We start from the raw sequence: 25,557 nt of genomic DNA on the forward strand, positions 1-25,557 counted from the left end.
CTGTATATATTCTTCCAGCATGCTTTAACAGCCTTAAGACATAAAATTGTGAATAAACACAAAGATCACCTGGAAAGGAATCTTAAACATTTGCTAAGACTTAGTGCTTAGAAAAATATTATTACCAAAGAACGATAAGTCGAGATTATTAGGCTTCCATTATAACAAAGAGAAATATCTACGATGCACAAAGCTGCCCCTCTTCAACGGTGCCTCTCACAAAGTGTTCTGACCTTCTGCAGAACAAAGATAGCCCACCTTAGGAACGCCATGTGTAGAGATCTTAACAAGAAGCTTGGGGGTCTAACTCCAACAGTCTCTTTTTAACTTGCCTAAAAGCTGCAGGCTACAAACCACCACAAGCATAGCACGGGGGACGGGGGACTTTCCTGGTCGTCCAGTGGTTAAGACTCTGCGCTTCCAATGCAGGGGGCATGGATTCAATCCCTGGTTGGGGAACTAAGATCCCACATGCCAGGTGCGACATTGCCAAAATACAAAAAACAAAAAAACACAGCATTGGTTCCTTCCACATGGATATGTTCTAACTTGCAATAAGAAAATCTCCGGCTGCTGTATTCCCCAACATCTAGAATTCTACCTAACGGACAATAAATAATTGTTGAATGAAATCAATAAATTATATAGGATGAAAAGGAATGTAATTAAAAAAAAATCCAGGAGACCCCTGCTTTGCATGACTTATAAGAACCCTTCCAACTATAAAATCCTATGACTTCTACTTTCATTTGCTTCTCTTTGTCCCTGCCACTACTTATACACACTGCAAAAAACAGCTCAAAAAAAGAGCCAAGAGATGACTATGAAAGCAAAATACTGTATTAAGATCTATGTTTCACTTTTTATAGCAACTCCCACATTTACATTATTAAATTTTGGAAATCTTATATAAAGATTCCGTATCAAGTTTATAACAAAAAAAATCACTAAAGATGCAGGAATTACTATCACTATAGTAAGAATTTTAAGGAAGCAAGATGAAACACTAATTATGAAAATGAATCTGGTTAGATGTAAAAGTCTAATCTGGGGTATTAGCTACTTAAAAGTTTATCAGTGTCAATTGATACTATGTGAACTATATGAATTATGTTGTGTGAATCTTTGTTCTAAAATGTTTTTGAAAAATATCTGAATGTGTGATGATTCTAAAGACTAAATAATTTCTAGCAAACTACAGCTCCAATGGATCTCAACTTGAAATTATCATTTACTCATCAGATGCATGCCTAGAGCCATCTTGTTAATTATGGGGGACCGATACACAGTCTTATACATAACTTAATTCTGAACCTAGTTAATCTCTTTCACTAAAATGGTGATTTTTTTTAACTGATATAGAGTTTATTCACCACTTCTTTTTTTAAAACCAATTTCTACTCATCAAATTAAACATTATTTCTCAGTTATATATAAATGTGAGGCAAAAATAAACTACCCCTTATATAGCACAATTTACTATGAAATAGTTCAACCAAAGAAAGAATATATTGACATACGCATCACCCACCTTTACATTAACACTTTTCCATAATTTGTTTCAGATTCTTAACAATAAAAAAGTCAATATAGTTAAAGTCGCCTACATATCCCTCACCAATCTCCTCCGACTATTCTAAAATTTATGTTGCCCCTACTGTCTGTATTTTTATAGCTTTACTTCATATGTATCAATAATAGTATTGTTTTTATGTACATAACAGGGATTATAATGTATCTATTCTATCAAAATTTGTTTTTTATTCAAAATTATGTTTGAAATAATTAAACTAGTTAATAAATGACAGGCATGCTAAACTGCTTAGTGTTTAGTGGTCAAAGACACTAATGCCTGCAACTGACCCTGCAGGCATTAACTGCCCATTTGTTTAGGGACCTAGAAGATTTTAGCCCCCAGGGCAAAACACCATAGTAAGATGCTGAATGGGTAAGAAGGCACTGGATAGCATGCATCTGTTCCTAGGAAAGATAATAAAAAACTCTAAATTATCTTAAATATTCATTCTCTCCACACTCTTTATAAACTCTTCACATACCTCAATGCAATGATATATAGTAATAGAGAACTCTTGCACGTATGCTCCAAAAATTACATGGAAGAGTGTTTCCAAACTGGAAATAATCTACTGCCATCAACAAGAGAGAATAAATACATTCTGGTACAGAGAGACAAGGCAATAAATACTACACTGCAATTACAATTAGGTAAGATAAAGCTCATGGAGTTACATGAAAGAAGCAAGTCACTACAGAATATACGTGGTGTGATTCATTTAAATAAAGTTTAAAGGGGTAAAACTATAAAGAAAAGCTTATCACAAAAATCAGGATAATAGTTATTTTTAAGGAGAAACAAACATGGGCAGAGTGGGGGATTTCTTTCTTTCTTTTTAATATTTATTTATTTATTTGGCTGCCATGGGTCTTAGTTGCAGCATGCGGGATCTAGTTCCCTGAAGAGGGATCAAACCTGGGCCCCCTGCACTGGGAGTACAGAGTCTTAACCACTGGACCACCAGGGAAGTACCACCAGGGACGTCCCCCTGGGGGATTTCTTTTTTTTTTCTTTTAATAAAGTTTGAATTTTTATTTATTTATTTATTGGCTGTGTTGGGTCTTTGTTGCTGCACGCGGGCTTTCTCTAGTTGCGGCAAGCGGGAGCTACTCTTCGTTGTGGTGCGAGGGTTTTTCATTGCGGTAGCTTTTCTTGCTGTGGAGCATGGGCTTTAGGCGCGTAGGCTTCAGTAGTTGCGGCACATGGGCTCAATAGTTGTGGCTCACGGGCTTAGTTGCTCTGCGGCATGTGGGATCTTCCTGGAGCAGGGATCGAACCCGTGTTCCCTACATTCTTAACCACTGCGCCACCTAGGAAGCCTGGGGGATTTCTATCTTAATAAACATGCTCTATTTCTTAACTTAGGTTGTTGTGACACAGGTAAACACTAAGTAATTACATTTAAACTGTATATGTTTTATACATTCTCCTAAATGCACATTTCACAGTTTTAACGAAAAAAGGATAATGAATTTCTTCATTTCAATACTCAGCTTCCTCTCAGTATTTTGATATAAAAAATAAGATGCACATAAACTAAGATACTAAACCAACACCTCATTTCTATAGTTTTATTAAAAATTTTTCTATTTTCACTGTTTACAGGACTATTTTTTAAAACACAGGAAATAACCAATTTTCTTTAATTTAGATTTTTAAAACTATACCATACAACTTTGTACAAACACAATGACCACTATATTACTGAGCATCTATCACACAGTGAACTTTACATGAATTTACTGGTTCCTGCTACTTTGAAAAACTTCTGTTCCATATGGTAGAAGACAGGAAAAGGATGGATCCAAGAAAATACAAATTTGAAAAATCAAAAAACCAAAAACTTGTATAAATGACTGCCTTTAGACAGCAGGACTGAGAGTGGGAAGGGGTAGAGGAGAGATGCTGCTTTTTATTAAAGGGTTTTATTAGATTTCTTAATGTGTATCACCGTGATAGCTTTTTAATACAAAAATGATTAAATCAATCTTCATAAAAACTCTAGAAGGCATTCATATTGTTTACAGTTGTGCTTTAGTTTTTTTGGTTTTTGGTGATTGGTGCTAGCAATCAATCTCAAGCTACAAAATACAGAGTTAAAAAGAGCTGATACCTTGCTACGTAGCATTAAAGGGCAAATGAAAGAAGAGCTCTGCATTCTTATCGGGGTAAGAGAATGAAAGTGAAAAGAGAAGTTTAGGAAAAGTTTTCTGATGATGAGGACAGTGTTAATTCAGATAGTTATTACTGGAAGAGAAGGAATCAAAACATTTCTGCACAGAAATTTGTTCAACCAAAGCTCAGCTGCATAATTTACCCCCTCTACCAACAAAGCAAACAGCACAGGAGTTGTTTTTTCCAAAAAGGGTGGGGTGCCTAGACATTTGCTAGCATACAGATCATCTGATAAGACACAAAGATGGAGGTGACAAATAACTCTCCCTTTAGGAGTTCCTCTCTACTAATGAGAGAACGATTGCTCAGATGGTTGAAAACTGCCCTAAATCATTTAGGTTGACTCAATGATATTACTATTTTAATTCCTACCATTTATCTGAAGCAGCTCCTAAGCATAGGAGCAAAATATTCTGGCCTACTGATGGAAGCAAAATTATATTCAGACAAATCAGAGGATGGGGCTCCTCTTTCCATTTCTATGAACCTAGGTCCCATTAGATGAGATGGAATGTAATGCAAAGCCTACAAATATGCAATCAATTATGCAGTTAAATGTCCAAAGAAATCTCAAAAATCATATCCAGTAAAAAAAGTTACTCCCTCCCAGACTCAAACAATTACAAATAACAATAATGTATTTCCCAGGAGAGAAGGGTTTTCAAAGACTGTAATGCTACCCTAAATCATGAAAGGACTGTTTTTTGCTCTACCCCAAGGAAAAGGGAATGGAGAGAGACCATGGAGCACTAAAGGGAGCTAAAGAAAAAAAAAAAAAAAAAAAAAAAAAAAGATGGTTCACTGAGAGATAAAGAAGATGCTAATTACACCTGAAAAACAAAAATAGTTTAATTATATATTGTGGTCAAGACGGTAGTAAATGGAGAGCCAGAGGAGGAAAATAGAATTAGAGAAAAGGAAACAGGGAGAGCCAGAAAATTGAAAGATACAGCACAGCAAAAAACTGGAACAGAGAAAGGGACAACTGGGGTAGGGAGACGAGTTACTTTTCTTCTTCCTTAAAAATTCAAATATTAAAATGCTAAGCAGAGACTTCCCTGGTTGCACAGTGGCTAAGAATCCGCCTGCCAATGCAGGGCACACGGGTTCGAGTTCTGGTCTGGGAAGATCTCACATGCCACAGAGCAACTAAGCCCTCTCGTCTAGAGCCTGTGCTCTGCCACAAGAGAAGCCACTGCAATGAGAAGCCCGCGCACCGCAATGAATAGCAGCCCCCACTCTCTTCAACTAAAGAAAGCCCGCACGTAGCAACGAAGACCCAACGCAGCCAATAAAAATAAATAAATTTATTTTTTAAAAAATGCTAAGTAACTGATCAGTTGCTCTTTACAGCTCTTAAGCCTGCAAACTCTCTTTCCAAGAAAGTGTGGCAGCCCGTGCATCACAGTCATCCAGGGTACTTATTAAAACTGCAGATGGATACAGCAAACCCCAGAGCCTCATGAACCAAATCTCTAAGTTGAAGCCAGGTGATTCTCTGTTACACCAAAGGTCAAAAATTACTACTTTAAAGGTACTATAGGCAAGTGTTAATTATTTCTTTGGTTACAATCTGTAGGCATCAGAGATTAAGCTGAGGGCCACATGCCCTTTAAAGATTTGCTACCACTAACTTTAGCAGGACCTGCCCAACTAAGCAGCCAAGGGTTTAATGAGGCCAATAATAACGGTCTATATACATTTGTGCTTGATACTCTGTCAAAGGTTGAAAAAGACAAAGAAATAGAAAAAAACACCTTTGCTCTCTAAGAGCTTATATTCTTATTCTTATTGCGGATACTCTTCTTAACCTACACAAATGCTATTCATTCTTCAATACTCATAATTCCTAAAGATCATAGACTTTCCTGCCTATTTTAAGTCTCAGTCATCTTTAACCTCTAGGCAAACAGTCTGAACTTAACAACTCAGAGGTTTAGTTCCATTCATTATTTATTTCATTCATGATTTCTCAGTAAGAATCTAAGTTTGTGAGACCAGAGCCCAGTTTTCTAGCCTTCTGTGCCCTGTTTGCTGCTTAGGACAATGATGGTCACACTGTGGGGTATCTGATATTGAATTAGGTTAGGAGACTTGGAAATTTAGGAGATTCAACAGTCATACGCAAAGCTATTTAAAAATCCAAATTTCAGACCTAAAGAAAGGCAGATCTAAAGTAAATTTCAACCACCATAATAAAATACATCAAAAAATTAACAGAGAAAGATTTTGTATTCCCCAGAAGATTCTAAGAATCAAGTGCCTGGTATATAAAGTAAACTTTCAAAGAAGAAAAGGTACAACAAATGGAATGAGATTATTAATTGCAGGAAGGTTAAATTCAGGATTATACTTATGTTAGAGTTTAGAGACCTCTAGATTTTTGTAAACATATGCAAAGTTTTACACACACACTCTACTAGAACAAGGCATCATATTAAACAGTATTTGCCCTCCCAAAAGCATACGAGGTAAAATTAAAGTGGAAATAAACCTGTCTTTATATCTAGAAGTCCAAAGAAAATTCCAAGTCCTTGTATTTCCATCCTCCCTAGGTCCATCTTAAACACGCAATGTCACAACACTTCAACTATGAAAAAATTCTAATAGCAGTGAAAAAAAAGCTGTTGTAGAAATTAAACAAATGCCTCAGCCTCTCTCTGATGAAAAAGGGAACTAGTTTGAACACATTTTCAAAATCATTAGTTAATTCATTTGGTCGCACCTTATCACCAAAATGATCACCAAGCAACTTATTTAAGGTTTTATTTACTCTTGAGGAAATACAGATGATTTCAAACAAAGCATCACTTGGTGTGGGCTAACACGAGCAGCTCCCGGCTGGAAGGCCTGCCATCAAGAACTACACACACTTGGGCGAGTCACAAGACCCCTTTGGGCCACTGTTTCTTCAACTATAAAAGTGAGGCAGTTGGATGATCTTAAGTCTTTTTTAACCCTAAGTTCATCAAATCAGTAATTCTAATTTTAATTCTGATGACTCACTTTAAACTCATATTCGACCTTATAAAAGGAAAGGGGTGGGAAGGGGACTACCTAATAAGTCATACCCGCCTTCCTTTGCTTCTATGCTTCCCCCCCCTTCTCCTTGAAGTCTTCTCCATATAATAAGAAACCGAAATACATGACTTGTATTTATTTTTTGTTTAAATTGCACCAGTGTCTTAATTTTAAAAAACTAAATTCTTCTACTTCTCTTAAATAGTCTTAATTATTTGCTTATTTGTGTGCCCCTTGATTTTTCTCTGTGGGTCACCGGCCTTTAAAAACTCAAAGAAAGAAAGAAGAAAGAAAGAAAAAAGGAGGAAGGAAGGAAGGAAGAAAGGAAGGAAGGCAGGCAGGCAGGCAGGAAAAGGAAGGAAGGAAGGCAGGCAAAAAGTTTCATTAGATTTTTCACACCAAGCAGTCTAGAAGTAAGTACAACCTCTGCTTACTCAAAAGCTGACTAAAGCAGCAATATGCAAACAAAGATGATAGCAAATGGCTCAGAGCTGAAAGGGTAAAATGTCTGCTTGTGCCTGTCTTACAGGGCCACAAAATTGAGATCTGATAATATGAACAATCCTTTCAAAGAGTAAGAAATAATAATTGACTGCCTTTCTATCTACCCTTTCAAATGACAGGCCTTCAAGCATTTAGAAAGTTATTAACAGTGAATTCCCAAAGAACTAGCTAAATATCATTACAGTCAATAATAAATGATTTGGCAAGTTTTATTTCTAAAAACTGTTTTTGGAATCACTGCATATTCAAATTTTACTTTCATTCAAATTTTCGTTTCACAAATAACTTTTGTAAGTAATATACTGCTGCATCCAGCTTCTCAGAACACCTAGAACTTTAAGGCACACCAGAATCTCCTAATTTCAATAATGAGAACTATTTCAGGAAAAGAGTAAGCAATCTTTTCTAGTTATTGTTTTTTAATTCAAAACAAGCAAATTTTAAGAACAGTTGTATAGACGGAAGCTCAATACTCTTTACTTTTCCTTTTTACACAAATCAAAATACTATGTTTCCTCAGAAACCAGTTATGCTTCTCAGATTGTTTCTCAGAACAAACTTTCAGCGTGAATTATAAAACATTAGATTTTTTTCTAATAGTGAATCATTCTAGCCTTTCTTCATCTTTATTTAATAATCACTTTAATTTGTTGTCTAAATGACTGTTCATTTTACTCAAACTTATATTTAGTTTTTAAAATTAAATGTTTAGTATAATTTCATTAACTTTAAAGAAAGAAAAAAAGGCTATTACAAAGGATATTGCAGTCAATGAGCAACACCTATGACTGAAGTGTCCCCGAACTTCCCCTTAACTAAAATGCCAAAACAAAATCATCGCCCTTGAACTTCTTTCTTAACACCCAAATCACACATGAATAATACAGTTTACTTAACTGGAACTTACAGGGTACCCTCGCAAATACAACTACATTTTTAAAAATTAGAATTTGACCTAGTTTGCTTTGTGGTATAAAAAAGAAAGTAAGAAAAAAATCTCCTTTACTCTCAAGTCATATGAGGGGGAGGGAAATTACACAAAATATAAAAAACACTTTACCAAGAAGATCTAAAACTTTCCAGAATTTGAATGCTTTGTTTCCCCCTAGTAGTGAAGTGCAATCAGGCATGTGACTGACTACACACATTTTTTCCAGAGAGTTAAAGAACACATTCAGCCATGTTCTTCAACAGGTAAGAACCACCCTCCGTTTATCAGCTCAGGAAACAGCCAGAAGCAAACACGCAAAATCTTAACAAGTTACCTTCAAATATTCATGCTCTCTTTAGATACTGTCCTTTGGGCTTGAAAGTAAAAAGCAATCCGGCAAGTTCTGTGCTGTTAAAATGGCTCCTGTAGATTGGGGAAGTGGTGTCTGTGCTTCAGCTTATGAGTCATATGTGAAACTGAGTGTTTCTGAGGGAGGCACGCCCATGTTGCCGTGGACCCGACTACTCTGCTAGGTCAAACATGCAAATCCACAGGTAAAAACGGGGGAGAGGGACAGAAAAAGGACAGATGTACAGCCAAGGAGCAAGATCTACCTTGATTAAACCATTACTCAGCTTAGGTTAATTACCATAATTTAAAATTACCAATAAAACAGAATCAGAATCTATAAGGAAGCAACATGAAAAACCTGTATTTTTTTAAATAAAAACCTCAATTTTTAAAAGTTATTTTAATATAGCAACTAAATAAAACTATGAAAGAAAAAAAAAGTAGGGAAGGGAATGGAAAGGAGACAGCAAACTTTCTGGCTTTTAATGTAACAATGTCCTGGTGAATCTAACCTGGCTACTCATTAACTCTTATATAAAAGGGGTATATTGCTATGTAATCTGGAAAAGCTAGCACACTGCAATACCAGATGTAGATTTATAAGTTCGCTAAACAGATAAAATCCACTAGAAAATTCAAAGTTCAGCGGAAAAATAAGTGTGAATTACTAATCTGGTTTTCAGAATAAAAAAACAAATGTGGGGTTAGAAAGAAACTAAAGTCCAATACAGCAAACTGATTTTAAACAGAATTGCAAGCTTGACAAAACCCTATCTGAAATAAATTATCAAAGTAATCATGGTTCATAACTCTATTACTTCCAAGTGATAGCCACAGTTTTCTTTACCTTTCAAACAAAATTCTCCACAAATAAAAGCCAACCGTGTACCAAGCATCCTGCTACAGCTCTGGTGAGCCCCAGGATGTCAACGGAACACACGGCCAGTGAAATTTTGCTCTGCAAGTCACTATACACTGACAAGGTGCCCAAGCAGTCAAAACGGCAGTTACTACAGCTACTTACTCTGTCCCCTGGGTGAGTATTTATTCATCTATTCTAAGAGCTTAAATTGATCAGAATGGCTTGAAAGCATTAAGCACTTCCAAAAGCACTTTAAATGAAGAAGAGCAACTCACTAGCGAGCCTTCATCCTAATCTTTTACAAAAAGTAAATAAGAGTTAGCAAGATTTTCTTCCTTTAGTTAATTACTTGGAAGTAATTATTCGGCCTTACTAGAGGCACAGCTGAGGGGACACGCTGTCACTGACTTAGGAACTTTATAAACTGCTACAAAACATAATGATTGTGAGCTAATTTTCTGCCCATTAAGTGCCTATTTATTCCATGCCATTGAACAACACTGCTTGCGTAACCTTTTTACTAAAATAATCTCCACAATTTAACAAATTAGTAAAAATTATGCTAAAAAGAAAAAAACACCACATTTTCTACTGTCAAATGTCATATTTAACTTACTTAGAGCTCATTTATCCAGAAACACTATTTGGAACCCAAACACCAAGAAAAAAGGTCCTCTGAGCAGTCACCGGAGATTTTCACTGGAAAACCCCCCAAGTTGTTTCCCAAAGCTAATGTTTATCTTAGATAATATCCACATAAGCCTAATAATTTTATTATCTCTTAGCTAATCAGAATAACAAGTTATAAGTGGTGAAAAAGGGACTAGTGAAAGGAGGATGTCAGAACCAACAAGTGACATAGTGGATAATGAGAGAAGATTTTTTTAAAAACATCTACCTACAAATATAACTTTAAAAGTACTGGGGTCTGAAGCCCTTTAAAAGGTCAGTAAGTTCTACACACTCCCTGAGGATATCACCAAATAATAAGTGCCTAGAAGTCAGCATTATTATGATAAAGGTTTTTAAAAAACAAATGACTAACATCAAATATATGAATTTTTTAATGAAGTATAGATATACAGAAGGGTATGCTTCTGCTATTGAGAAAATCCATTTATATCAAAGTACCTCATTACTTAATAATGGCAGATTATTTGGACTGTAATTTAAAAGAAGCACTCTGGGCCACCAGTATGTATGTAGAAGTGAAGTAAGAGAGGTAAAGTAAAAATAATTACCCCTCTTCAACAGAAACAAACAGCTGTTCCCAAAGAGGTAATCCAGAGTTGCTACTGTAATATATTGCCCCTTTGCTCAGGGGTGTCTCTATAAGCATTATTTTACCACCTGCAGGGATTGGATCCTGGTTCTATTCACAGCCCCTCAAAATCAATCTCCACCAAAAAAAAACAAAAACGAAAACTGGCAAACAGTTCAGCAGAGGTTGGGTTCAAATCCCAGGTGTGTAATCCTGGGAAATTACTTCCTTATCTGTAATTTAGGCTAAAGGTATCCACCTCAAAGAATTATCATGAGAATTAAAGTCAGTTCATACACTACTATTTGGAATACATAAAGAACTTTCACAACTCAAAAATAAGAAAACAAGCCAATTTTTAAAATGATAAACTATTTGAACAGATACTTCACCAAAGAAGAGATACAGATGGTAAATAAGCACAGAGAAGATCTCAACATCATTACTCAACAGAGAAAAGCAAATTAAAGTCAGAATACCACTACACACCATTAGAGGAGACTAAAAACACTACCACCAAGGGCTGGTGAGGATATGGAACAATTACAACTCTCACACACTGGGTGGGAATGCCTATTCGGAAAACACTGTAGCAATTTCTCATAAAGTTAAACGTGCACTTATCATGTGGAATGTATCACATGGACAGCTGCACTGCTGTCCCACTCCTAGATATCTACCCAAGATAAATGAAAATACGTATCTATTAAAAAAAAAACCTACATAAATACTTACAGCAGTTTCATTCACTATCACCAAATACTGGAAACGCAAACGTCCACCAACTGGTAAACAGATAAACACGTTGTGCCATTCCATATGATGGAATGCTATCAGCAACAAAAAGGTATGAACTTCTACACTTCTGACAGATAATACAACATGGATGAATCTAAAAGCATTTGGCTAAATGAAATAAGCCAAACTCAAAATACATACTGTATGATTCCAATTATATGACATTCTGGAAAAGGCAAAACAAAAAAAGACAGAAATCATATCAGTGGTTGCCAGGGTTTGGGAATGAGAGGAGCAGGTTGACTACAAAGGAGAACAAGGGAACTGTTTGGGGTGATGGAAATATCCTATATGGTGATTGTGGTATTGGTTTTAAGACCTGTACACGTCAAAAATCACAGAACTGAATAACTAAATAGGGCAAATTGTACTGTATATAAACTCTAGCTCAATAAATCTCACTTGAAAAAGAAATCCAGTTCATGTGTAATACAGTACCAGGCGCTTAGTAAACACTTCATAAACATTAGCTGTTATTATTATGCTTCACAGTAGAAGCAACCAGTATCAAATACTTCAGGATAACAAACTTTAGATCTCTAAATGTGTATGTAAATAAAATGTGGCATCTTAGACATGTGATGGAAATATAATGTACCTGTACATACTGTAGGTACGTTTACTTCTAAAATTAGACATATATCAAAGTCAGTATATATCATAATATACAGCTGTCCTACCTGGGGCAGTTGCCAGCATTTATATTTGAACTATTAGCTGAGAAAGATTTCAACTGAATGGATTTATTAAATACCAACTAAAGTTAAGGCTGTTTATTTCTTTGTTTAAAATAGAATTTATGAAAAGAATTTACTGTGTAAGCAAGCACTCTCTTCTTCCCTTTTATTTTTACCTCTTCTCCTTGAACTCAAATTTGAGAACTTCTAGTACATGAAAATACAGAACAGTTTCATATCTAGGAAACCTGGGCTAAAAAAGGCATGGTCTGAATCTTTCTGCATCAGCAGCTAACATGCTTCCATTCAGAGCTGGAAGAAGAAGAAAAAAAAAAAAAAAAAAAAAAACAGAGCTGGAAGAAGAAAAGATCAAACCATTAAAATGATAAAGGACTAAAATCACTCTTCTCTACTACTTAAATATAGAAATAAAAATTTAAAGACTGAGATTCAGTGTTACAAATCTTTCAGTGGGACAGCATTAATCCTGTCCATGTTAACACCCCTCAAAGCAAAGTCCCAGGTTCTGAGCAATGTGTAGCATTTCCATATGTGAGCTTAAATGTAAAAAAAACGTGGTTAATTGTCTATTACCTATCACTAGATCTCTTAAACCAAGGCCCCCCTTCCCGTTTCCCCTTCAGATTACTAGACTCATCATTAAGAACATCCTCTTGGTCAAGTGTCTGTGTGCTTTCAGAGGCATACCAAAGGCAGAAGGGGGGCACAGCTTTGTCTGGCTTTGCTCATTTCTTCAAGGGTGAGTCAAAAATTATCAGCACTCCGGTTACATTAAAACTTCTGTTGGCTACACTGTCTTCTCAGAGCTTTCCGTTCAAGGCTACTGTCTCCCCAGTCACTGCTGTGCAGGCGTGAACGCATTACATCAGTTCATTTGTAACTGCAGTGTGAGCAAAAATGGATGTCCCACTTGCGATTTGCACTAAAGAAGAGCAGCGTGAAGTGATTCGTTTTTTGTTGTCTGAGGGTGTGCACCTCCACACACTTCAGCCCACACTGTCCACACTCTGTAAAAACTTCATTTTGAGGTGTTAAAGCATCCTCCCTATAGTCCCGATCTTGCTGCATCGGACTTTCACCTGTTTGGTCCCCTGAAAGCAGCAGCCCTACAAGGACAAAGATTCACTTCTGATGAAGAAGAGAAGACAGCAGTGGATTCATGGCTCACAGCTCAGCCTAAAACATTTTTAAATTAGGGAATACGAAAGCTTGTTGACAGATGGACAAAGTGTATTGAAAAGCAAGGAGATTATGTCAAAAAATGATGTATTTGTCTTTTCTAAAAGTTAATTAACATAATTCCTACAGCCAGAATATGGATAATTTTTGACTCACCCTCGTATATTGCCACCAGTAAGACAGGGTGCAACACATAGCAGAAACTCAGAGACCACAATGAATGACTTTTCTAAAACAGTTCATTGAAGAGAAACTGTAGCATATCAGGATTTTAACTATACATTGCAAAAATTTTTAACAGACATGATTTCACCCATGAATTTTGTTTTTTCAAACTGAGGTTATAATTGACATAAAACTTTGTATAATTGACATAAAACTTTATGTATAATTGACATAAAACTTTGTAGTTTCAGGTGTACAACGTAATGATTCGATGTTGTACACACTACAAAATGATCACGATAAGTCTAGTTACCCTCCGTCACCATACGAAGTTAGAATTTTTTTCTTGTAGTGAGAACTTTTAAGATTTACTCTCTTAGCAACTTTCAAATATGCAATACAGTATTAGTGATTATAGTCATCATGCTGTACATCATATCATCATGACTTAATTATTTTATAACTGGAAGTTTGTATTTCTTGACCTCCTTTACCCATTTCATTTACCCCCTAACCCCTTTCCCCTCTGACAACCATCAATTTGTTCTCCATATCTATGAGCTTGGTTTTGTTTCGTTTGTTCATCTGTTTGGTTTTTAGATTCCACATATAAGTGAAATCATATGGTATTTGTCTTTCTGGCTAATTTCACTTGGTGTAATACCCTAAAGGTCCAACCATGTTGTCAGGAATGGCAAGATTTCATTCTTTTTAATGGCTAAGTAGTATCCCACTGTATATATATACCACATCTACTTTATCCCTTCATCCATTAATGGACACCTAGATTGTTTGATTTGACCCATGATTTGATATAGTTGAATTCTTGTAACTATATTACAAGATTCTATTGCAGGTGTTATTTTGGGTGTTAGACTTTCCTTTCTTGTCAAAAATAACCAAGACTTGATTGTACAATTATATTTTTTATGATGCTCCCAGGTAACATGGTAACTGCAGTCTCAAGTTTCATGTCACCACAAAAGTGCATCTCTTGCTACTTAAAATTCAATTTTAAAGACAATATATTTTTTACTTCAGTGGATTGTAACCAGGGATGCACCTCCAAATTACCTAAAGAAGCTTTCTGAAGTCACACGCCTACTCCTAGAAATAGATTCAGTGGTGTGGGTAGAGCCCAGGCTTATGAGAACCACCACTCTGCTGCTATGCAGCCCTATTAGTGCTCTTCACACAGCAGCCGCTCAGAAAGAGTATCGCCTCACTACTCAGCAAACGTTCTGGAGATGAACTCATCTATTTTTTATACTGAGATTAGAGTGAAACTTCAGCCCCTCCTTTGCTATTCTTCAGGTAAAAGCAAAATATCATAGAAAAATAGTATCAACATCCTAACTGTCCCTTTCTCTACCACCAACTGCCCACTTCCAATTCATGTTGCACCGCTAACAGAGAAATCCTCCTAAAGAACAACTCTGTGAGTGATGTGATGATCACTCATGGCTGGAAAACAAACTTTGATTCCCTAGAGGCAAAAAGCTGGATTACTTACCACAGAGTTCAAAGTTTTCGCAATCTGACTTCAATTCACCTGTTTCCAGCCCTATCTCTCCCACTCCACCTCTCCCCGCTGTCTATCTTGGGTCTGTTTTTCTCTCTCCCCACCCACCGCCACACACACACACACACACACACACACACACACACACACACACACACACACTCCAGCCTCACTGAAACATTCTGGATTGCAGCATTCCTATTTGTTTGCCTTCTCTGGGCTTGGAAAGCACTTACCCTATTTCCTACCCTTTCCCTTATCTCTGCCTACTCATCCATCCTTCATAGTCTCAGTTCAGGTGCCTTTGCTACATGAAGGCTCCTCTCTGTTGCCCCACTTATAATTATTATCACAAGAACTGACCACAAGGCTGAAAGCAAACTTAGAGATCCTCTATACAGTCCAGTGGTTTTTAAACTTTTCTGTTAGGTAGCTGAATTCTTATAAAAATCAAGGAAACCTGACACTACATTCAAGTCTTCAGTGCTTTAAGAAAATCTAAAACACTGATACAATCTAGTCTCATTTGAAAATAGGGAAAGAAGGGACTTCCTTGGTGTTCCAGTGGTTAAGAATGTGCCTTCCAATGCAAGGGACACAGGTTCGATCCCTGGTAGGGGAACTAAGATCCCACAAGCCATGGGGCAACTAAGCCCACACACCGTAACTACTGAGCTTGCATACCATAACTAGAGAAGATCAAGCATCGCAATGAAAGATCCTGCATGCCACAATGAAGACCCGACACAGCCAAATAAGTAAATAAATAGAGAAAGGAAGGTCTACAGAGAGAAGTGACTTGACCAATGTCAAGTTAGTACCAGATCTGAGGTACTCTTAGACACTCATTCATTTAGCAAATATGCACTTTAATAACTCAGAAAAGATGCTAATGACTTAGACAAAGGAGGCAAAAGAGGAAGATATGATTAAATTATGGGTATGTTTTTGAGGAATATCCAACAAGATTTCTAAGTCAACAGCAAGTGGGTGTGGGGGGGGAAGGCTTCAATACTCAATTTTTGGCAACTGGAAGACTGCAGTTGCCAAAACTGTGTTGGGTTTGGTTTAAGGGGATATTAAGAGTTACTGAACACATTAAGGTGAACACAGATGGTGATGGTTTGGGGTAGGGGGAGATCAGGAGTTACTGAACACATTAAGTTGAGATGCTCATTGGCTATCCAAGTAAAGATGTCAAATGGGTATTACTGTCCTGGAGCTGAATACACAGTCCTGAAGCCCCGGGTAGAGGTCTGGGCTAGGTATATACATTTCGGAGTCATTAATATATATATGATACTAAAGCTACAGATCTAAAAGGTATCAGTGACAGACTCTTCGGACACTCTACTATTTAGAGGTAGGAAAGATGAGGCGGAATTAGCAAAGAAGGCTGAAAAGGAGTACCCAGAAATGCAGCGGGAAAATAAGGCAAAAGTGGTATTATCCTGAAAGTTGAGAAGTAGTTCCAGGAGGAAGGAATGAGTAACTGTGCCAAGTGCTGGTGACAGATCAAAGAAGAAGAGGTCTGAGAGGAATGTGACAGTTGATTTAGCAACATGGACATCACTGCTGATTTTGAAAGAAGAAGTTTCATGATGTGGTAAAGATGAAAAAGAAACAAGCAAAACATCTGATTAGATAAGAGTTTAGGGGAAAATGAGGGATGAGAAACTAAAGACAGAACATAATTTTCTTGTGAAGGGGTCAAGAAAAGATTTTTGGGGTGACAGACTGTTGTTTAAGAAAAGCAGTGCCTTTCCTAGTCCCCAGAACATTCCATTTTGTATTGCAGTTACTTCTGTACAACTCTCTGTCTACAGTCACACACCAGTTACCCACTTGAGGGCAGGAACTGTATCACGCAGTTTCTACAACCGTGACTGTGAACTAGCTACTTCACACCAATGGGATTTCAGTTTCCTTATTTTGTAAAATATTGGGAGAGTCTAGAAATCTGGTAATTTTGAAGATCTATTTTAGTTCTGACATTTTATTATTACATGGCTTTTCCAATGCCTCTGAACAGTGTTTGAGGAACTGAAAACAAAAATCACATTAAGGCCACATTTAAAAGAGAAGTTCCTCATCAAATTTTTATACAGTTTATTGAGAGTAATACGTAAAATTATCTGACATTCAGAACAACCTGGAAACTTTATAAAGTCCTCCAAAAATTCAATTATACTTAATACACTTTACTAATAAAAGGTTTTTTTTAACAAAGAAAACCTATACTAACATGCTAGAAACATTTTTTTAATCTCATGGCTGTAGAATATTTAAGCAAATAGACTTAACACAAGTTCAAAAAAGTTCATTTTAAAATACACCGAAACTCCATGCTCTTAAAAAAAAAAAAAGACAACTATCTTTTGCCATTAGTAAAATTTAAGACATTATGACAGAGGGACTTCCCTGGTGGTGCAGTGGTTAACAATCTACATGCCAATGCAGGGGACACGGGTTCAGTCCCTGGTCTGGGAAGATCCCACATGCTGTGGAGCAACTAAGCCCCTGCGCCACAACTACTGAAGGCTGTGCATCTAAAGCCCGTGCTCCACAACAGGAGAACCCACTGCAATAAGAAACCTGCGCACTGCAACGAAGAGTAGCCCCTGCTCACCACAACTACAGAAAGCCCATGCGCAGCAATGAAGACCTGATGCAGCCAAAAATAAATAAATAATAAATAAATAATAAAATACATCTAAAAAAAAAGACACTATGATAGAGGTCAAGCCTCCTATTTTAAACTAGGCTGATTTAGGCTACATCTATTTTTATTTGATATTTACTATTTATCTATAAAACAAATTAAAGACCCTACTCACAAGGAGATTAATAAAAAAGCTAAGTATTATGGCTTTCTTATAAATAAATGCACTCAATATAAATTCATCATTGCTTGTGGACCAATGACTTACCTGGCTTGACTTTTTGCTGTAGGCTTTAATCACAGAATGTTTAGCCCAGAAGATTAAAACCCAGCAATATGAAAAAAAAATACCTTGCTATTATGTTTGCTCTTTAATAAAAAGAAGAACCAAATATAAACAGAAAAGTAGGGGAATTTTAGGATATGTTAATGAAACAAGAACTTCAATTTCTCTTAATTACACTGCTGGTCAAAATAGAGAAATGAAGAAACTAACATTAGCAACTAGCCATGAAAATCCACGAAAAAATTAACTTAAATTGCTTATTATAGTCTCAGGACACATAATGTGTCCTCAAATACCTATCCAAAAAGGGGAAATAAACAAACATACTAATAGTACACCCATACTCAGCAATAAAATGAAATAATGAAATTAACTATTGATAAATACAACTTGGATGACTCAAAAGCATTATTCTGAGTAAAAGAAGAAGCCAGTCTCAAAAGGTTACATACTATATGATTCCATTTACACCACATTTTCCAAGAGACAAAACTGTAAAGATGAAGAACAGATCAGGGGTTGTAGGGGATGGACTGGAGGGAGGGTGTGACTGACTATAGAGACAGAGCATGAAGGTGATGGCACTGTTCTATATCGTGAATATGGTGGTGGCTACATAAACTTGTATTAAAGTTCACAGAATTGTACAGCAAAAAAAAAAATCGATTTTACTTTATGATAAGTTAAAAAATAAAACAAACATTGTTTTTAACTCAGCCCCAAAACTCATTACTCCAGCCCATAATCTTTAGAAAATATCAGACAAAATCAAATTGAGGGACATTCTACAAAATACCTGACCAGTACTCTTCAAAGTGTCAAAGTCAAAAAAGGACAAGAAAACATCACAGATTTGAAAGGAGATATAACAACTAAGTGCAATGTGTGTATCCTGAGTAGAAAAAGGGTATTAGCGGAAAAACTATAAAAATACTACTATAGTTTAATTAATTGGTATTCTACCAATGTTAATTTCTTAGTTTTGATCACTGTACTGTGACTATATAAGATGTTAACATTACTGGAAGATGGATGAAAAATATACAGGAATTCTCTGTACTATTAATGCAGTTCTTTCATGATCCCAAAATCATTTCAAAATAAGTTAAATGCCAGAATCTTTAAGAAAAAGGTTAGCAATAATTTCATAAAGCAAAAATACATTTCTTTCTCTTTCAAAAATAAACCAAGGCCGGGGCTTCCTAGGTGGCGTAGTGGTTGAGAATCTGCCTGCCAATGCAGGGGACACAGGTTCGAGCCCTGCTCCAGGAAGATCCCACATGCCATGGAGCAACTAAGCCCGTGTGCCACAACTATTCAGCCTGCACTTTAGAGCCTGGGAGCCACAACTACTGAGCCCATGTGCCATAACTACTGAAGCCCACATGCCTAGAGCCTGTGCTCCGCAACAAGAGAAGCCACCGCAACGAGGAGCCCGCACACCACAACAAAGAGTAGCCCCCGCTCTCTGCAACTAGAGAAAACCCACGTGCAGCAGTGAAGACCCAACACAGCCAATAAAAAAAAAAAAAACAAAAACAAAAAACCAAGGCCATTATGCGTATTTTGATTACCCTGGTGTAAGTTTGATTACCTAGTATAGGTCTTACCTACACTAAGATCATGTATGTTACCTGAAAGGGATAAAACAGATTCTACCATAAATTATAAGACTTATTAGCTGTGCCCACTTTCAGTATATGCATTTATAACTTTAAAAATTCTATCAACATTTGACTTCCCAATTCAAGAATGAGGTCTTTCTGGGAATTTCCTGGTGGTCCAATGGTTAGGACTTGGCGCTCTTACTGCTGGGGCCCCAGGTTCAATCCTTGGTCAAGGAACAAGGATCCCACAAGTTGCACGGCAAGACCCAAAGTTAAAAAAAACTTCAGTGGCCTACCAGCACCCAAAGAATAAATTCCAATACAAAATATTTTTTTATCTTGACTTTGGTCTCCCATATTATAGCCTCACCTGTGACCATGCTACCTCCAAATGTACACCCTATAATCCTGCCTTGCTGAATTTATTAATTCAGGGCATGTCATTCTTTCTCACTCTGTATTTGCTGGCCTTCCCCACCCAGAATCTCCTGCAAAACCCTTCTCTCTTCCGCTATTGAAAGGAAGAACTGGTCACTTCCTCCTTTGTGCTCCAACAGTATTTTGTAAGTGATCTAATAGATAAACGAATCATACTGTTTATCCACTCATACATACATTTATGCACTGCTACAATACGTAAAGTACTCCAGATTTGGAGGACTTAAACGTAAACCCATTTCCTTTATAATTCCTCCTGCCTACTCTGCTAGAATATCTGGTGAAGACACTGCTTTTTGTTTTTTCATCATTTATTTACATGTCTCATTGGTCACTTATTTCAGCCGGATAGCATTCCGGACCCACAACAGTGTTTAATAAATATTTGCTGAATGAAAACATTTGGAGGTTCAACTAAATACTGGCTCAAAAATAAATCTGCTTTTTTCTCTTCCACACAACCCATGCCATTCCCAGGCCATTTCTGCAAGTCTAAACTACACAAAAAGCAAGGCCCCTTTCTTACTTTCCTGAACAGTCCAATTCCTATGAATAGGTTGGTCAGGCTGAGTCTGGCAGCCCTGTTTAATGGTCAAGCCCATAGCAGCAAAGCTCTGCATTTGTTAAGAGAGAACAGCTTCTGGATTAGTCGCAGTGCTTACACCTGAACATCTCATTATGTTAACAGTCTACAAATAAAATTAGAGACAGAGAGAACAAAGAAGGAGACTCCCAATAGATTAGGACTGATTATCCTAATGGATCCTAATGGATAATCAGTGGCCCTTTCTTTCAACTTTTGGTCTTCTGTCCCTTTCAGACTTTTACTTACACAGCCTTCTGTCAATAAACTACTCAAATTAGAAACAAGCTGGTAAACATTTCAGTAAAAAGGAATATTCAAATAAAATATTTAGACTACAGGCTTTATTCATTCATGTTTCACAACATGAACCATTCAGATGAACAATTAATGACTTTTTTGAACTCATAATTTACTATCGTCGCAAAGGACACATTTTAGCTATAGACAAACTGCTCTGCTGCTCTTACTCCATACTTGAAACCACAGCACTGGTACAAATGAAATTTGAATTTTTTTAAGTGCTCGGGCTCCTCACTGTAGTGGCTTCTCTTGTTGCGGTACACCGGCTCTAGAGCACAGGCTCAATAGTTGTGGTGCACGGCTTAGCTGCTCCGAGGCATGTGGAATCTTCCCAGAGCAGGGCTCAAACCCATGTCCCCTGCACTGGCAGGCAGATTCTTAACCACTGCACCACCTAGGAAGTCCTTGGCTCTTTCTTGACTGTCATATACCTACATCCAATCTGTCCGGAAATCCTTCTGGTTCAGTCTTCAAAACATATATAGAAACCTATCACCAATCAACTTCTCTGTTACTGTTATCTCTTACCTGCATCACTGTGGTAGTCCAAGCAGCCTGACGTATCTTTTTAAGCGGATTATTTCTGATTACTGCTTCTCTCCCTACAATCTACTATCAAAGCAGCATTTAGAAGTAATCCATTTTAAAAGATACGTCAGATAGTATCACTCTCCAGCTTCAAAACCCTCCTACAGTGGCTCTTTTCAGAAAAAAAAGTCTTCATAACTGTCTATAAGGACTGTAAGATCGTACCCTGCCCCAGCCTCTGTGATTGTATCTCTTCCTACTTCCCACTTGCTCCCTCTCTTCTAGTCACACTGACCTCTCCCTGCCATCCCATGAACACATCAAGTATTCCTCCCCTCAGGTCTTGCACAGCCTGTTCTCACTGCCTTTTCTGTTAGATATCCTGGTAGCCAATGCCTTTACCTCCCGTGCTAAATTGCTGCAGTAATAAGTACTAATTTGTTCAAACTTCTCTGTGTGAAACATGACTTCTGCCATTAAGAGACAGAATCTACTCTCCATCCCTTAAATGAAGAACTGGGTGAGTGATTTGCTTTGGCCAATGGATTAATAATAAATAAAACACAAGCAGAGGCTTGAAAAGTTTAGGCACACAGGGACTTACCCTCTCTTGCTGCTAGGATCTCTTCTGCCACCATGGGAGTATGAGAGCCACACAAAGAGGTCCCAGCCACGTGAGTGAAGCCACCCTACAAAATGTATCCAGCCCTGGTTGCGTCAGCTCTGAAGAAGCAGCCAGCCCACCCACAGAATCATGAAAAATAATAGCATAGGTGATACATACAGTTGCTCAAAAATAATGACTTGCTCATTTAAAGCAGGGATTTAAAACCATTCTCACCCTAGAATCCTATGCCCTTTCTATAACAACTCAAACTTTTAAAACCTCATAAATATTTTGGACTTTAGAATTCAGTTTGAACCACCTTAACAGATATCTCCCAAATTTAACAATACTAAAATAAGCATGTGTAACCTGCTACACAGATTAAAAAATCAGACAATTACAAGTTAGAGAAACAAGTCCCCAGGATTTACTGATCTCTCTGCCTTTACTCTTGCTGCTGTTTCCCCACCATCCTTTCTCCCCATCTTTCAAGAAAGAAACAATATATAAGAAAAGTGAGGAAATCTTTAAAACAAAAAAAAAAAGCAAAAAGGGATGTACTTTCCCAGACAATAAATTATCTCAAGTAGCTAAATGTAGGAATAGAGTAAATAAAATAGGATATTGTTTAAAAAGAGATCTGATACAAACTACTATATATAAACATATATTTTGAAACATTTTATTTATTTATTTGTTTATTTTTGGCTGTGTTGGTTGCTGTGCGAGGGCTTTCTCTAGTTGTGGCGAGTGGGGGCTACTCTTCGTTGTGGTGCATGGGCTTCTCGTTGCAGTGGCTTCTCTTGTTGCAGGGCACCAGGTCTAGGTGCTCGGGCTTCAGTAGTTGTGGCACTTGGGCTCCAAAATACTATATACAGAAAGGATAAACAACAAGGTCCTACGGATAGCACAGGGAACAATATTCAATATCCTGGAATAACCATAATGGAAAAGAACATATAACAAGAATGTATGTATGTGTCACTGAGTCACTTTGCTGTACAGCAGAAATTAACACAACACTGTAAATCAACCATACTTCAATGAAATAAATTTTTTAAAAATGACATTTGATGCTACCAAAAAAGAAATCTGATACTACACACAAACTTAGGTTATAATAAAAATGGCATTAACAAAAACATTAAATTCTATTTTGTCTAGGGAAAAAAAACCCACAAAAGGGAAGTGTTCATGAGACAGTATAAGCTAACAATTTCAAACCGATGCTAATCATTAAAAAAAAACAAACCTGTATCACATTATTCCAATTAGATTTAAATGTAAAAAAAAAAAAAAGGACCAGAAAAAAATGTAAGCATTTATATACTATTCAGTAAGGAATGTCTTTCCTTGCTGTATGACACAAACAGCAGGAAAAAAAGATGAGGAAAAGAATGACATTTGGCTACATAAAAATGTAAAAGCACCATAATCAAAGGTAAGGCAAAAGATAAAACAGGGGGAACGTATGACAAATTTAAAAAAAAAAAATAAGAAAAAATAAACAAAACCTAGTCCTAGGTTTGGCTTACCCACGCAAATACATTTGTTGAAAACTCAACAAATGCTTTACAAAAAATAAAGTCCTTGCTCCATTTAAAAGCCCAACTAGAATTCTTAGGCAATATACTGTGGGTATGCAGGAAAGACAGTACAATATGGAAAGGACTTCTCTGGTGGGCAGTGGTTAAGAATCTGCTTGCCAATGTAGGGTACACGGGTTTGATCCCTGGTCTGGGTAGATCCCACATGCCAAGGAGAAACTAAGCCCATGTGCCACAACTACTGAAGCCCACACATTCTATCTACGGCCCGTGCTCCGCAGCAAGAGAAGCCACAGCAATGAGAAGCCTGCGCACCGCAATAAAGAGTAGCCCCCGCTCACCACAACTAGAGAAAGTCCGCGCACAGCAACAAAGACCCAACACAGCCAATAATAAAAATTCAAACAAAAAACCAATATGGCAATACAGCTGTGGGCTCATTCTCAAAGAAAACAAACAGCCTTGTACTCTTCAAAGGCTGACCAATGAACATCCAATTATGTTTTAAGTTGAAATGTTTAAAAAAGATTCATGGATTTAATTTTACACAAATTCTACCTCAAAAGGAAAAAAGTAAACACATATTGAAACTATAGTCAGTGATAAGCATGCTAAAGTATTTAGATGGAAATGTACTAATGCCTGCAATTTAGAAGATACAGGATAAAAGTGTGGTAAAGCAAATATTATAAAATATTAATGGTAAAATCTAGATGGTGGGTATATGAGTGTTTTTTATAAAACTTTAGCTTTGCTGCATGTTTAAAAACTTTCATAATAAAATGTGGAGGAAAGAAAAAACTATTATTAATTGCATCAAACACTCTATTAGAAAAACAGGCATTGAGCATGAAGAGGCACTTCACAAATGTGGCCAAACAGAAGAGATGTTCAAAGTTGTAGATTCTCACAACCTGGGAGCAGAGAAACAACACCATTTTTCACCTATTAGCAAAGAGTTAAAATGATTAGAGGGTACAGGGGAAATAAATGGTCTTATACACTATTCATGAGAGTACAAAAGAGTATCATTTCAGAAGGTTTACAACCATTACAACCAAAGGTTTACAACTTTTATGTATCTTTTCAGTCCCAGTAATTTATTCTAGCAAAACAAATAAGGTATACCAAGATACTGAGAAATTTAGTACCACTGTTCAAAATAGTAAAAAATTGGAAACAAACTGTTACATAAATTAGATGTTAACAGAAACTGTATCTCATTATATGGTACATACCATATTATTCAGCTGTTAAGAATGATTATCTACATAAAATAGTGTACCAATAAAAAAAATCTTCACAATATATTTATATGAAATATGCAAGTTAGAAAACAGTATGTATCACTGCTCAATGGACATTTATACACATAGGGTCCACATTTCAATATCTGAAGTAATGATCAACTGAAAGCTAACAGTACTTATGCTGGTTAGTAAAATTTTTACGATTTGTATTATTTGTCTGTGTTATTTGGTATTTAAGTAGCTTCTATGTGCCTGGTGCTCTTTTGTAGACTCAGGATATAATCAGTTTACCTGAGGACTCAAGTAAACAATTCGGACACAGTCCCTGCCCACATACGAAGAAAATCAACAAAGTGACATAAATGGTGACCAAGAAAACTTACTTTAGATAAGGGAAGGCCAATCAGAAACTGTGACAGCTGCTCTGATACCTGAATGACAAGGTGGCAGTCATGTAAAAGAGGCTGGGGCACAATACTATGGGCAGAGGAAGCTGCAGGAGCAAACAAAGGCAAGGCAATAGGAGGAGGTGCCAAGGCCCTCACAGGGCAGGGAGGAGGGAAGAAGTATAAAAGGTGGCTAGAGAAGGACTTGCAGGGAATCACCCTTCAAACCAGAAAAAAGATCAAGTTTTTTTAGTTTCATCTTAAAAAACAAAAAACCTTTACCACTACTCCAATTATACAGGTAGACAAAATTATGA

General features: G+C 36.8%; 1 protein-coding gene across 2 annotated transcripts in view; it reads right to left on the reverse strand.

Moving 5' to 3' along the window:
- The window catches only part of ELF1 (E74 like ETS transcription factor 1), a 104,742-nt gene that overhangs the window by 67,403 nt on the left and 11,782 nt on the right, over nucleotides 1-25,557 (reverse strand). Inside the window, exon 1 of one of the 2 annotated variants that reach the window (XM_057707783.1) lies at nucleotides 8,542-8,663. The exons of the other annotated variant lie outside the window; for it this stretch is intronic. The gene's annotated coding sequence lies outside the window, so the exon portion shown is untranslated. Of the gene's footprint in view, nucleotides 1-8,541; nucleotides 8,664-25,557 lie in introns of those variants that run through there. 2 annotated transcript variants of the gene reach the window in all.

The sequence above is a fragment of the Hippopotamus amphibius genome, chromosome 14, assembly GCF_030028045.1.
Source record: "Hippopotamus amphibius kiboko isolate mHipAmp2 chromosome 14, mHipAmp2.hap2, whole genome shotgun sequence".
In the NCBI taxonomy this organism is placed as follows: Eukaryota; Metazoa; Chordata; class Mammalia; order Artiodactyla; family Hippopotamidae; genus Hippopotamus; species Hippopotamus amphibius.